At 39.2% G+C, this 16,454-nt stretch overlaps 1 protein-coding gene across 1 annotated transcript in view; it reads left to right on the forward strand.

The window, feature by feature from the left end:
- The first annotated feature begins 66 nt into the window (after window positions 1–66).
- Window positions 67–16,454, forward strand: part of Htr1e (5-hydroxytryptamine (serotonin) receptor 1E, G protein-coupled) — a 70,651-nt gene continuing 54,263 nt past the window's right edge. Inside the window, exon 1 of the mRNA XM_005377713.2 lies at window positions 67–188. The gene's annotated coding sequence lies outside the window, so the exon portion shown is untranslated. The remainder of the gene's footprint in view (window positions 189–16,454) is intronic.

A 16,454-nucleotide genomic window follows, 5' to 3' on the forward strand; every position in this document is an offset into this window, starting at 1 on the left:
CGCCCAGCGGCCCCGCCGGCTGGGACGGAGAGGAGCGCGCCCAGGCTCGCCGCTCCCGGAGCCGGCGTGGAGAGGAGCGGCGCTGAGATAAAGCTGGAGAGCCGCAGGAGCGGTGGGAGCGAGACTCCCGGAGCCAGCGGGGCGCCCCAGATCCCCAGGGCGACGCGGCTGCCCTCGCCGTCCGCAAGGTGAGGGACGCGCACCTGCCGGGGCTTCGCTCTCTCCCCTGCCCGGGGCGGGGGTTCTTGCTCCAGCTCGGGGACTTTTGCTCCCTCTGAGCTGCAAAGGTGGCGAGAGTTCGGGTTCGGGGTGCGGGGAGGGAGGCTGAGGGGGTCTGCGCGTGTCTCCTGGAGTTCTGAGTGCGGAACGCGTTTCCCCTCCAAACAGTCGCGCGCATGACCCTGGGTATGGATCGGTATTCTGCGTAACTGTGGTTTAAGAATTTTATCCTGCTTCGGTGCACAAGGATTTGAGGCACTTTAAAGATTAAATTATTTTGGAAGGGAAGCTAAAAAGGAAAGAAGAAGATAGAGAAGAAAAAAAAAAAAAAAAAAGACCTGAGCAGAAACCGCACACGAAGATGGTTCGCTCTGGGGGACCGCGGGAGGACGGGGTGATTTCAGAGCCAATACTGATGGTAAAACCTTTGATTAGAAATGACTGCACGAGCCCTTCAGCCCTCAGAAAATGACCTACAGAATACCCAGGTGGTAGACCCAAAATACCCAGGTGGGAGATTTTACAAAATAAAGCTTGATAGTGTGGCTTCAGATGAGAAGTTTGATCTGAAGCTGTTTGCACCTAACGCTGCCTCTAGTCACAGGACCCTAACATGCATGGTTTTGCGTTGTTAAAATATATGTACTTTGATGGATTTCTGCCCACGTCCAGTTTCTCGAAAGGACCTTGTATTCAACTCAACATACTCGTCCTTGAGGTAAAAGGATGAAGCAAAAGGTGTCCGGATCACAGGCTGCTTCTTCCTAGCCTTCCTTATTGTCTTTTTTTTTTTTTTTTTTTTTTTTTTGCTTCCTGCACCAAATCTCTCCGTAAGGGGAGGGGTTCGGAAGAGAATAACAGATGATCAAATGAGGTTTCTTCCAAATCATTAAGGCGTCATTTACCATCCTTCCTATTTATTCCCTCAAAATCCCGAGCAGTACATGCTGCTGGTCTGAACTTGACATTGCTTCAGAATATGCATTTACCATCGTTTCACATTGGACACAGTGTGCATCACCTTGAGCACCCAGACGGCCTTGTAAATCACGGGCTTGTCAGATTTAACCCTGTGCGTGAAGAACGAAGTAGGCGTCTGGGTCGGGCTCCCTGTGCAGCCTCTTCCATGGGGAGAATACTTGAAATAGCTTTGAAGTACAAAGAGGAAATGATCAGCCTTTCTTCTCTTGCTAGTGCAGTTGTTTCCTGCTGAATTAAATAAGATGATCTTGTGTTCAAGAAATAAATGCTCAGAGGCATTGAAGCCCACCTAACAAATGAACAAAATAGGACTCCGCACCTTTTCACTCCCTTCCAAACGTTAACCTCCAGCCCACAGCTGTGATGATGATGCCGACTCCAAAGCAGGGCTCAGCTCGCTTTCTGTATCACGTTCAAAACAAAACGTGTTGCTTATTTCTAAAATTGCATATTACCTCACAACTAACCATTTTGCTCACAGAGGTGGGAGAAGTACTTGAGCCCGGGTATTTTATCACGGAGAGAACTATAAAAAGAACCTTATTCAAATCTTGATTTGTCATTGTTGATAGAACTTAAGTATCATGTCATCACCACCTGACAGGGGCTGTAGAAGTCCAAGGACTTCTACTGATCTCCACAAATTGAGATAATGACACAACTACAAAGGAGCTTCAAAAAATGTAGCCTTGACTCTGGCCCTAGGTATGTGCATGTTGAAATACTTCTTTAAGTAGCTGTTCATGAAAATTTCCAGAGATGTATGTACATTTCGCAAACCATTTTTACAATAGAAAGTATTCAAACGAGCAATGTGTGTTCACCAACTGACATTTAACATTCTGTAGAAATCAACATCACAAACTTTGTAAACTCCACTTTACATTCTTTCTCTTTGTCTCCCTGTGGGAATCCCACTCAAGGTACATTCCCAGACCAGATGCTAATATGTATTCTCCTGGACGTTCCCTTCCCTTGGGCAAGAGTTGAGACCGAGACACAGCCTTCCTTACAATTCACCCTGGTGACACCTTGTTAGCCACTTTGCCTATTCAGAATACTTGCTTTCTATTTCCTCTTCTGCATGCCTGATAAGGAGCAATCACATTAACAATTTTCAGTTCTTTTGAGAAGATTAAACCAAGTGAGATTCTTAGAGATGGTATCCAGGAAAAGTCAAAATCCAAGCCACATCTCCAGGCCAGATGACAATGCACTACAATTCCTTTCCTTGCTGTTCACTGGAATTGTTACTGGGAATGGTAATAGTGGTTACTGGCAGCACCTTGTCCCTACCTAGCTCAAGCCCCTCCATGTTGACATACTTACTACTCCGCCACTAAAACCACCACCAAGATACCAACACTTATGGAAATTGGACCCCTTTGCAAAAATTGTCAGACGAACCCAGAACTTTCGGGTCATCTTCCCAGCATGCAGCCATCTAGTTCTCTACTCTTCACCTTTACACGCAGGATATTTTCTTTTCATATTTCTACTGACTTTCTTAAAATTTTGTCTGTATAGTTTACTTTAAAAATATGCACCTAATATTTTAATATAGAGATACTTTGCTCCTACTTCTCCAGGTTTATTTACCTGATAAAATAAGCGTGAGGCTGCATGAGAGTGGAATTTCAACCAAACAGAAACTTGTTTATACCATATGTTATCAAGGCCATCTCAGGGCAGCAGGAAGTCTGGCATCTTGCCCTTTATGCTCCTTTCTTCTCCACCTGCCATATTTTTATGTATGAAATTATCTGAACATTAGCTCTAGTGAAACACAATAAATATGCTATCTGGTGGGGAGAGAGAAAGATAAGAGAACACAGAACAGAAAAGGAAGACTCACTTGATTTGGAATGGGGCAAAAGCTCCCCCCTCACCAGCTATTTTCTAGAACCATTACTGTGACCCTTAAAATCTGAAGCCCAAGGCAATCAACTTACCAATATCTGTGTTCCTGGGAATAAAAGTATTTTATCAATGCCCATCTAATTTTCAAAAAGTATTTGTTCCCTCATTTCTTGGATTAAGAATCTAAGAACCTTAGGGGAATGGGAAAAAGAATCAAGTTATATCATGTATATCAAGTATATATCAAGTTATATCATATACAGGTACAAATTCACTATAATGAATGTAATCATTATTTATAGTGACAACGTACCAATAAAATTAATGAATGAAAAGATATCTAACGGTTCCCGGTACCGGAGAAAAACCAAAAAAAAAAGAAAAAAAGAAAAGATATCCAAGAGTCAGAGTTTATAGAGATTATTCATCTAATCAATTGGCATATTCCTGAATCAGGACAAATAAGTAAAGTCCTTGAGAATTAACACAGTTTGATTCTACAGTAGTCCCACTACCCCTTCTAAAATCCCGCACCCCCAGTGAATGAATGTCTGACACTGCAGATAGTTCACTGCCACATAGTACCAGTGTTCATCTGTCCTGGCATATTTTTTGCCCTGGTGCCTGGTTTGTAATGCTACACTTGCATTTTGTCATCATTATGGAGTAAAATAAGGATTACTTAAACACAAGCATTGCAGTTCCCCAACAGTTGATCTGATGACCAAGATGACTACTAACAACTAACTGGCAGGTAGCATATGCAGCATGGATACGCTGGACAAAGTGATATAACTCATGCCCCACGTAGGATAGAGCGGGAGGATACAAGATTTCATCACACTACTCAGAACATCATGCACAACAAAACCTGTGAATGGCTTGCTTCTGGGGTTTTCCTTTTAATATTTTGGACCACAGTTAGCCACAAGTAGCTGAAATCATGAAAAACAAAACTTAAGGGGAGGAGATGTTGTTGCATTTAATTTTCACGTTAGCTCTCATAATTTTTCTCACCCATTGTAAATTGTTATGTTAACTGTGGTCCTTGCTTTAATAGAGTTCACAGTTGAGCATTTCATGGTTGTGTCCTCCTAAAACAGCTTAAATGAGAAATACTTAGTCAGTGGAACCTTTTAGTAGGTTGTTAGAACTCTATTGTTCATCAGTACTCAATACATGCAGTTAAAGGAATAGAAAGACAAGATCCTTTGGAAGAAGCTCTACAGCCCAATTCTTCTCTATCTGGATGATTTTAAACTACAAGTTGTAAGAGAAATGGGCATCTTGAGATTCTGGTTATCAGTACAGACCAATGAACAATCTTAATGAAATCTGGCATGAAAAAGATAGCATTTTTATAGCAAAAATATAGTATTTTCAGAAATAATAACCAGCAGCAGAAACTTGCAGTTTAAGACTCTGAAAACCTTCAAATGACCTCTTCTATTTTGAGTGCCCAAATAAAATAAAACCAGATCCCATGAAATAGTCTTTCCTTAGACACAGCTATTCTTTATCCCTTTATCAAATAATAGCAATGTGGTGATATTTCTAAAGGCTTTGGAGAAAATCTGACTTGAACATTACAGCATGAGATTTTTTTAGGGCATCTTACCCAAGAAAGTCTAATAGTGTAAAGATTAACATTCTTAGGAATGGAAGAAAGTCAGGGTATCTTTTCGGAGTAGGTTTCAATAAAAGGATAGTGAAATTGATAGGCAATTAATGTTCAAAATTATAAATTCACTCATCTATATTATAGAGGTCTGGAGAGATAGCTCAGCAGCACAGTGCCTGCCTGGCAAGCACAAGGTCCTGAGTTTGATTCCCAGTACAAAAAAAAAAAAAATCTATACTATAGAGAAAGAAAAAGAGGAAGAAGTTAATTTATCCTGAGTATCTGCTATGTTTTAGTAACTGTGCTAAGAGCTGAATGCATACTGTTTTATTTAATGCTCAAAAAAAGTTCTGCAAGGGATTACCAAACTCTCCAGTTATTCATTCATTGAAAAGTCTTATTTATAGGCTAAAATTGTAGCTTACTGGTATAGTATGATGTTTTCCTAGCATGCACAAGGTCCTGAGTTCAGTTCCCAAGTACTAAAAAGGAAGGAAGAGAGGGAGTGGGGGGATGGAGAGAATGAATTAGCTAAAACTTCCTTCTACCTTTTAGACTACAAGCCAAGTGAGTAGAGATCAAAGCAGAAGAATGTGAACGGGCTAGTAACAATCTGGATAGTTCAGAAGGACAAACCCAGCTAACAGAATGTACAGAGATGCAGGTTTCAGTAGTTCATAAGAGACTTTTCTAACACTCTCTAAGTATGCAATTAAACTGCCTTTAAATTGTGTACTGTGCATCACTGAGAAGTGATCAGCCAGTGCCTGAGTTGGGTCTCTAGGAAACTCTGGGGTAATGTTTAATGCATGGGATGTTTGTTAGCAAATGACCTTGGGAACCACACAAGAGGAAGGGAAGAAAACAAGATTGAGCAGAGGGAATTGAGCTGTAAAATGAACCCCACAACAGTCTAGGTCAGCTTCCTGGGGAGCTCTGAGCCAAAATGATCCATCAAAGTTGTCCTGAAAGATTTACCAAAAGCTTTGTTTCTCTCTCCTCAGTCACTGAATACGTTCTGCTCCAGTAAGACAGGATCAGGGACGAGGCAGCTCTCTATGGCTAAGGACTCCCTGGAGGGGATGAAAGACAAGACTGTGCTGTAGCCATCCCAGCAGCTGGGGTGGGCCCCTTTTTTGAAGGACAGATGTGAATGTGTGCCTCTGTGTATATCCTCACACATACTCTGCACATTGTACCACTGACCTGTACCCCCAGCCCTTAGGAATTTTTAACATGGACTTCACCCCTAGAGGATTAAACTAGATAACTTGCTAGGCTATGTCCAACTCTGAGATCTGCATTTACACGTTTCATTACACCCAAGTTTCTAGGCCACTGAGGAATTTATAAATTATTGTAAATAATATGCCATTTTACTTTAATCTTGTTCTCTCTTCCATCTCAGCCTGTAAGTATATTACTTGAACCATTCAGTAGGTGGGAGGCAGGGATCTCTATAAACTTATATTGGCTCAGCAGGGAAGAACTTAGGTTTGGAACGTAGAGAGATGTACTGGTGTATTGCCTACTTTCTTCAGTAAAACTTCTTAGACAATTACAAAGGGATACTGTGTATGTACGCATGTATGTGTGAGAGGAAGAGAGACAGAGGTAAAGAGAGAGAGGGAGAACAGTATTTAATGCTTGATGTAGAATATTATAAAACTGCTCTTTTATGACTAGACTTGCATAACAACTGAAATATAACGGGAAAAAACCTGCTTATGAAAAACTGCCCCTTACTACCTCTTCCTCTTGCACAGAAATTTTATGTTGTGTGATTTTGAAAATGGACTGACTGACATATGTCAGCTTGAAGACAGGCTCCTGGAGAGGCACTGTTGGGGGGTGATGCAACCTTTAGGATGTGGAGACTAACGGTAAGCCCTTAGGTATTGGGGGTATTACCCTTAAAGTACATCGGGAACCCAGCCTCCTATTCTTTCTCTTTTGCTTCCTGGTTCATGAGGGAGCAGTTTGCTCTCATGGAGCAGACCACTGAAAAACCCTTTCTTTACATCAGACATTGAAGCCCTTTTGCTGAAAATGATGCCTCTGACCTCATGATTCATTCTGTCTTTGCTCCCTTTGCTGGCACTGCTGGTCCCAGCTTCCCACCAGTTCTATGTCATAGATTCTAAGAAGAGAAACTCCACAAAGTTTTTAGGGTCTAGAAAGGGAAGAATTATACTTCCCTTTTGTGCATCTCTCCCAAGTCTAATCCTAGGTGTAATTTTCTTCCTTTCACCTTTATGTCCATAAGAAATAGTGTTGGTGTCTGCAAAAGCATCATTATAAAAGCAGCACAGGCTTTTAAGAAAGTATTGTTGGCTACTTGATCGTCATTGTGTTTCTTTTCTATAGCATTCTTATTCCATTTTTCCAGTTTGCTTCTCTTGATTCTCATGTGATGCTCCCCCTCAGTTTGTTTTTATTATAACCCAAAATAAGTTCTTTAACCACGCTGCACCTCACTGTCTCACCTCTAGAATAATAATAGTAACTCCTGTCTTACAGATGTATTTGGAGTAAAGGAAGTGTTGTGCAGCATAGACTGTGAAGAGCTAGTAGGCATATTACGGTCATTACCTTCCTTATTATTCCTGTGAGAGAACTTGTAGAAATACTCCTGTCTGAAATGTGGGTGAAAGGTGTGGTGCTGGCATTCTAGAACATAAAGTAAGATAGGCTCATACTAAGTCCACTACCCCAAAGCCTGTGGACAAGAATTTGTTCTCTCTCGATTTCTAAACATTCCCTAGGATCAGGTATGTCTGCAAGTCAAAGAGAATGCCCTTGGGTCCTCTTGTTATCTATCATGAAAACCTTAAACCTTGAATGCACTACCCAAACCTTCCTTTACATATGCAGGAGAAGGTACCGGTCCCAGGTTGTGAGTCAGAGGTTCTGTTTGCAGCTGCTGTGCACCCAGCATCATTTGCCCTCTGTACTTACGTCTCTCAAGCCCTAATGTGCAGCAGAATAGAAGTTATGTTAAACCTCTGAGTTCTTCACCCCCCACCTGCAAGGCTCTAATCAGTAGCATGCGGGAAGGACAAGAATTGGGATTTCTAACAAAGTCTCAGGTAATGTTGATACTGCTGGTCTCCAGACTGCACTTTGAATAACAAGAAACACAAAAACATATAATGGAACTTGCTCTGAAAGAACTAGCTCTGATTGTGAACATGAAATCTTTGTGCAAGGAAACATGTTACTGTGCAAACACAGTGGCACATGACTGCAATACCAGCACTTCAGGAGACTGGAGGAGGATTGTAAGTTCGAGCCAAGCCTGGGCAACTTAGCAAGACCCTACCTCTAAAAAAATGAAAAAGGACTGGAGATACACCTCAGTGCAGAGGTCCTGGTTCAGCCTGAGTACCACAAAGGAGAGAGGAGAGGAGGGAACTGGAGTGGAGGAGAGAAAGGAAACCTTACAAATACTTTGCATGTTGCAAATAGTTTATTACTGGAGATTTTTCTATGGAGAAATTAAACTGCCTTTTAAAGTGATCAAGAATATCACATCAGTGAGCCAACAGTCATCTCAAAATTTACCAAGAAAGGACTCCACATTCCAAAACTTCCCACTTGGAATTCAGTAATATTAGTCCTTCCATGATTTTTGACAACATAGTATGTCATTGTGATTAATTTCCTCCTGTATTTTAGATGAAAAAGAACTGCACACTAAGTGGCTGTCATCTTAAACTCTTTATGTAACACAGATTCAGATGTTGAACTCTCACCTATTCAAGGAAATGTTTGTCACTTCTCAAGAGAATTTGACAACGTAGGAATGCATAAATATTACTGCACTATATAGGTCAATATAATTTAAGTAGACACTGAGGGCTTTGTTTTGCATGTTTTTATCTGAACTGTTTTAACTTTCTGATCATTCTTTCCCTCATTCTGTCCCTCTGAGCCTAATTCTTTACACGCATTCTCTGAAAAAAATCAAATATTAAATATGTACTTTAATTAGTAATTAGCAAATAAACCAAGATCTGTTCATAATGGCAAGCACATTTTATTCCGTGGGCAACAAACTGGTAATGTCCTCTTCTTAGCCCTTTGGCAACACAAGAGCAATTCTAAAGCCACAGAAAGCCTTACTTTCTGCCTCACGTGGTGAATAACCAAAATATACTGACACCAGGGTTTGGTGGCTTACACATCAATGAAGCATTTTACCAATAAGGGAGGACAAATAATTCTAGGAAAAACAAGCTTCAAGTCGCACAGGCTTTATTAATTTTCATCTTGATGCCAGAAGAAATGCTCCTCTGTTGCAGATGGAGCTGTTTTCTCCAGAACATCCGAGGCAGTTTATATCTTTACACTAAAAAAGTCCCCAGCCAGGCCCCACTGGCTTTTGGATAATCTCTCACCTTGCACTAATTGTGCTGAGTACCTTTTTCTCTACATATATACCACTAACATACACTTAGTTAATAATTGATGGTATAGATTGCTGCTCTTATGATTGCTACACATTACCATTATATTAAAGTATATGGTATTTGTGGCATTTGTTTTGCCTGTTTAATAAAATGAGAATGAACGTAAGGATGGGGAGGCATGGAACAGAGACTTGGGGTCAGGCGTGGCTCAGGTTAATGCCCCATCCTCCTGGCCATCTGACCTACATAGTCTGTCCTCATTACAATGGAGACAATAACTGCTCTGCCTAACTCAGCCTTCTTTTAGGGATATTCAAATTGAAGTGGGCTATTCGGATTCATTATCATATGTGTTAAGTCAAATTGCATCTTGTATCTTACTGCAAGGAGGCCACACAGCACAAGGTTCAACCCCAAGTTCTGGAGTCCAGCAAGTCAAACTCATATTCCAGTTCTACCAGCTCTGTTTGCTTTTGGGAAGATTACTTCACCTTTCTAAACCTCAGTTTCCTTATTTGTCAGATAGGGCTTCCATAATAGTAATACCTCATAGGGCTGTTATAAGAATTAAATAAATAGGTTAAATATTTGTTACTATGTAACAAATTATCCCAAAACAGTAGCTTAAAACAACAAATTTTTATCTCGCAATATCGCTGAACTGAGAATCTGGGCATGGCTTAGCAGTGTCCTCTGCCTTGGGTTCGGTAGGTACCAAGTGTCAAGTGGGACTCACAACATCTCAAGGGCTGACTGAGGAAAGGTAAAACCTCTGCTTCACTTGTGTGGTTGTCATGTGTTGTTCAGGTCCTGGCTAGCTGTTGCCTGGAGACATCAGTTCACAGTCACATGTCCCATTCTGTAGGGCTACTAACAACACAGGCTGTATTCATCATTTTTCCATCACTGGGATGAAATACCTAACATCTACAACTTAAAGGAAGAGAGGTTTATTTTAGCTCACATTTTTCAGTTTTTTGGGTTTTTTGTTTTTGTTTTTGTTTTTTTTTTTTTTTGGTCTTTTTTTTTGGTTTTTCTCTGGTACCAGGAACCGAACTCACGACCTTGCACTTACCAGGCAGGCGCTTTTGCCACTGAGCTAAATCCCCAGCCCCTAGCTCACATTTTTCAGAGGACTCGGTCCATGGTTGGTTCGTAGGCAGAAATGGCATGACAGAAAGTCCTGGAGGGGGAAAAGCTATTCAGTCCATGGCAGCCAGGAAGAAGAGACATTTTACATCAAAACCATCGCACTTGCCCTGGATGTGGTAGGTACTGTCCTCCAAGCAAGGGTTGAGGGTGAGAGATTCCAAAATAGAAGCCACAGTCTTCCAAGAGACATCCCAGGACTTCTGTATTCCAGATATTGAAGATAAGTCACACTCAAAAGATGGGAATTACACAAAGGCATGAATTCCAGGAGGACCCAGAGCACTAGGGGCTCAGAAGTTATTGGCCACAGTAAGATAACAAGGACCCAAAATTCACTATCATCTCGTACTATAATCTCATGACAGTATTCCTTTTTAATTAAGTTTTTTGGTACAATTCAGATAGACATAATGATATTATTCTAATACTGAAGTTAGATAATCTACAGAAAAGAATTTGAAAAATATAAAGCTTCATGCAAAGTCAAGATTATGTTACTTTTATTGATGTTAACATTTTAGTTCCACATTGCAGATAGAACACACAAAGGATTAAGATACCTGGACATAGTAGTACACAATTTAATCTCAGCTACTTGGGAGACTGAGGCAAGAGAATCACAAGTCCAAGGCCAGCCCTGGCAATTTAGCAAGACCCTGTCTCAGGAAAAACAAATTTAAAGGCTTGGCATGTAGGTCAGTGCAAGGCCCTGGTTTCAATCCTCAGTACCTGAAAAGGGGAAAGAAAAGAGAAAAAGAGTTCTTTATTCTGCAGGTCTCTCTGTTTATGACTTTGGAAAAGCCATTTATTTGTTTTATTCCTAATTCATAAGAATAATAATAATTTATATAATTTAATCTTATCATGCATGGTATATTAGATATGCTAGCCTGAAAAGTGGCATACAAATAGCATTGCTGGAAATTGAGCCAGATTTAAAATACACAGAGAGGGTTTCCATGTGTCTAGCAGAATTTTACAGTGTGTATGTTATACTGAAATATAATTGCTTCTTAGTAATATAATCATCTTTATCTTATTAGTTTGAATTTCCAACATTGGATCAAGTGTTCTTAAATTGAGCATACCTGTATAAATATTATTTTAGCATGTACCAAAGCCTTATAAAAGAAAGAACTCACAAAACAGCCTTTTGAAGCAGGTAAATTGAACCAATTCTAGGTCATCTCAAAGAGCGTTTTGTGTTTGATTCTTACACTGTCTACATTTTGTCTCTCACTGTAAACTGACACAAATGTAGAAGAGATGAAACAGGTAAGGTTTAAACTACTTTAAGGGTTTTGTTTTCTCTTTATGTTACATATTCATTGGAGAAAATTTGGAAACAGAAAAATATGAAGAATAGGATTAAAGTTACTCACATTGTTACTATCAAAGGATAGCTTTTCCTCTATATAGGTAGAAAATAATTGTTTCTTTATAAACAACATGGGGAGAATACTGTTTTTCCACATCTTACTGTTTCCAGCTTACATATCTTAATACTTTAGCATATACTTAAATATGCTTTCAAAACATCATTTCTAACAAGTATAGAGTGTTTTGTTGTATGGATATACTACAGCTTATTTAATTAGTCATGGGTTTTAAAAATATTGTAAGATTACAGAATGAAAAACTTTACACAAATCTTTTCCTTTATTATTCTACCAATTTTAGTAAAAGTTTAGTAGCAGAGGAGTCCTTAAAATCAGTAGGAGGAAATGAGGTTCGGTAACTCAACTGCAGGTGGGATTCATGTACACATCAGTCCCTGCTCTTCCTCCTTCCCTACCATTTTCTCCTTTTCTCTATTGGCAGAAACTTACAGGCTTTTAGTGCTGGAAATTGCTGAAGTAATAACCTAATTGGGATAGCAATCTGTTGGTTTTTGTGTGTCCAATTTTTATCCTCCTCAGCAAATATTGCTCTGATTTTCCTTAAGAAACCTCATTTCTCTACTTATACGGTTCAGGTAAAAAAATGCACCTTTGACTCCAAGAGTGATATGTAACACGGGCCAATCAGAGCACCTCATTCTCCTGGCCACTTAGATTGCTTCAGGAATGATCCATAATCCACGATAGACCAATCAAAATCAGTGAAACTCAGTTCAGAGTTTTACAGGCACCATCATCTATGTCTTTGGAGATCTGAGGACAGTTGCCTGAATTGCTGGGCTCCAACATAAGGGATCAAGTAAGCCTCCTAAGGATAACCTTACTTGAAATAAATAAGAGCCAAAAATGAGTGAATGGATTCTGAAGTATAGAAACGTACTATATAGTAGTATATACACGTAGTATACTACATGGCTGACTCTACCTCTGCTGATCTACCCTGGACACTGAGGTTTCGCAAGCAAATAAATTCCTTTATTTTCTGAAGCCAGTTTAAGGGGATTTCTTTCATTTGTCTTTGAAAGAGTCTTGACTAATCCAGAGATCCCACACCTCCTCTGATGAAGGTGGGCTATGGTTAAGACATTTTAAACACATACAGTATAAATGCTTGTTTTATAACTTTGTGAGCTCTGATTAAGAAAATTTCTGGACCAAAAGATGGAAGGAGAGGGAGAGGGAGAAAAGAGGGGAAAGGATGAAAAAAGAATTCTGTTAGGTACATGTCCCCCTCCCCAGGAGGAACATAATCATTATGTACTGCAACCATGTACCAATAAAAATAAACATACAATTTTTTAAAAAGAAAAATTCTGGACCTGAAGCCTACTTCCATCACACAGTGTAACTGAGGGGAAATTACATGACTTTTTGAATCAGCTTTCTTATCTATAAAATGAAGATAATGCTAATACTTACTTCAGAAGATTTTCAAAAAGTTAAATCAGTATGTGGAGAGTGCTTTAAACAGTGCCAGGTATGTAGTAAGTGCTACAGAATTATGTCCCCACCTCTACTGTTTTTATTTTGAAGGTGGAAAGTGAAATGCAGGAGTGTGAATAAACTGCCTCACTCACACAAAGACCTATTTGCCAACCCAAATTTCAAAGAGGCGTTCTCTGCTCACTGTTCTTCTCAGATCTTAAGTGTAGCATCAGCTTTAGGACAGCAATTTGTACATTAAGCTCTCTAAAGGTTTCTATCCCATACATTGGAATCATAGCATGTTCTGTACATGCACTTACTCCATAAAATGGATGTAAACTTCATACACTCGGAACATGCACTAATAAAAAATAAAACTGTCACTACTGTAACTAAAAAAATCACATTAAAAAAAGGTTTGAGGAAGCTCAGAAGCCCACAAAAAAGGTTGACCTTACTACCAGTGACCTGACCTTATCATTAGAACTATAGGTTATTATAACTTCTTCCTGAAAAAAATATAATTCTTATAATAAACTTAATTAAATGCATTTTACTTAATTTTATTCTAATTGAAATTCATTTTACTGTAATTTATATTGTCACAAATAACTGAAAAAAATGCTCTTTGTCTTTCACAGAGTTGTATACTTTCAATAAAATACTGCTTCTTACTCAACCAGTTGCGTTTCCCAGAATGTTCAGATCATTCAGCTCTTGCTTAGTAAGTTCACATAACCTACACTAGTGCTGAGTGCTTGCTGGAGGAGGCAGCTGGTCTTTCCCAAATGGAAATCAGATTTCATCAGGTCTGGCTCAGAGAGAACGTGGCATATGGCAGATAAATGCACAACATGAAAATACAGGGATTTTTCCATTGAGAATTAGCTAATACCTAAAGCATGGTGAATAAAACACTTTCTAACTAGGAATGTCATATTCAACTTTAGAATCATTGTTACATATTGAGTCAGGTCATTCTGCTGAATTATAGCAAAATCTTATTATCTTACTTGAAAATGTTTCCTTGGTATTTAATGTCATGCTGTTCCACTTCAAACTGCCTTTTAACTTCCATTTTTAAAGAATACTTTTGGATAGCTATAGTGTCTGTTAGTCATTAAAACACAGACTAGTTCCCTTCAGCTAGAGAACTTTCCTGTAAGGCTTTATTTGGATGGAGGTGGAGCGTGGGGAGGACTGATAGTGAGATAGAACTGTAAGCCTGGTCAGAAGACAAACAAGCCTGCCATTTTAGGCTGCAAGGCACTGAGCGAGATACTTAACTACACTCTGCTTTAGTGAAATGATAATAATATTATGCAGTGATAGCACAAACCTGATAAGGTTGCCAGAATCAAAAGTAGAAAATGTGGACAATGCTCTGAGCATACTACTTAGTTCTTCATAAGCACACAAAATAATGAGACCTGCTTTATGTTGTTTCTAAAGTATTGCCAAAATACCTTTGTATCCCTGGGCGGGTCATCAACCTTCCTGGGCCTCAACTGTGCCATCTTTTTAAATGAGTAAATTGGACTTCGTAAAGTGGCCTCTGGGTTTAAAATGCTAACAGTGCTTATATAGGTGTTGGGGTAAATTTTTCAAACTCTAACTTGGGAGAATTTTTCAAACCTAGTTTTCCACACTGAAATTGAGCTGCGTCTGCTCTCCAAGACTGATCACCTTCTAGGTGATACAGCAAGATTATCTATTCATAACTTTCATTCACCCAGTGCTCAGGTTCTTTGCCTATTGAGGAGGAGGGGTCGGTGGTCCGTTGTAGAACCTTCCTTGCCATGACAATTCTACTAATTATTATTGTCATCTTTCACATTTCATAATGAATCTTTGTCATAGAAAAGGAGCTCATGATATTGATAACAGACAAAAATAATCAACTGAAAAATGACCTTGGTTAATGAGGATCACCACTATAAATATTTCTTCTCAGTTATTTGGTAGGGTACATTATTTGATTGGGTACATTGTGTTGTTTTCTCCATTAATCAAGATAATCTGAAAATCCCCTTATTAACCCTTAACTATATAGTTTACTCACAAGGCTTTTGAAGTATTTGTTTTTCCCTTTCTTTCTTTGTTTTGGGGTATGTGTGTATGTGTGTGTGTGTTGAGACAGGGTCTTGCTACATAGTCTAGGCAGGCCTTGAACTCCCTGTATAGCCTAAGCTGCCCTCGAACTCATGGTGATTCTCCTGTTTCAGGCTCCCTAGTGCTGGAATTACAGGCATGTAATCATTTATTTTTAAATAAAATAATTTTAAAAACATTACTTTCAATAGACTTTTGAAATCCTCCATACATCATCAGCTCCAAATTGATATTTTTTTTCTTTAAAAGATGCAACTTTTTCATGTCCTGTGTGAAGAATTGTAACTTTTTTGATTAACTCCTGGAAGAATTACCCATAGAGAAAAAAAACAGGATAAAGGAGCCTGAATCATTAAGCAGATACAAAGTTTTAGACTGATGATAATACTCTTTTTCACAACACATTTGTGCTGACTGATTTTTATACTCATTCTTGGAAGATCCACTGTAGATTTATTAAGGATATATTCAAACCTCAGTTCACTAGGAAACAGTAACACATATATTTTTTAAATAAATATATGCAATTACATACTCAAGATAGTTAAGATAATTGCATATATTTATTTAAATATACCCTGAGAAATTGTTAAATGTTTTGTTCTATGAGTAAAATAATGCAGATAAGAAGGTCACCTGAATTTTAAGTGGAGCACAATATTTTTAGCCCCACATTGACTCCTGACATCGCTGCCAGAAAATAAACTAGAAATGAGATAGGGCCTAGCATGGCCAATAGCCTTACATGGTATTAAGAAATTCTTAGTAACTGCCTCCTCCCTCTTGTGAATTTTTTGTTGTTGAAGCTCTCCTGATTATAAGTAACAATTTCCCACTTCAAATTAGCTTATTCATGAGAGGAATGTATTAGAAGATGTGAAGATATTTGGTGGAACTCAAGAGCCAGAGTTAGCTACTAGGAAATTATGAAGAGCCTAGAACACAATCTTCTCTTCCTGCCTCCACTCCCCTTCCCCCCCTCCCCTTCCCTCCTCTCCCTTCTTCTGCCCTCCCATCCCCTCTCCTCTCCCCTCTCCTCTGCTCTCCTCCCTTTTCCTCTCCTCTCCTCTCCTCTCCTCTCTTCTCCTCTCCCCTCCTCTCCAGTTCTCTGTTTTCTTTTTTCTCTCACTCTCCAAACTGATGTTGAATACTTCTGCTTGTTTGTATCCAAATGCAGGTGTACCACCATTCCTTAGTCTATGTACTCAAGTTCAAATAATCCACAGAGAAAACTAACAAGTATCTCTCACTCAGAGTTCCAAAATTTCTGGA

The sequence above is a fragment of the Chinchilla lanigera genome, unplaced genomic scaffold, assembly GCF_000276665.1.
Source record: "Chinchilla lanigera isolate Chin_1 unplaced genomic scaffold, ChiLan1.0 scaffold00010, whole genome shotgun sequence".
Classification (NCBI taxonomy): Eukaryota; Metazoa; Chordata; class Mammalia; order Rodentia; family Chinchillidae; genus Chinchilla; species Chinchilla lanigera.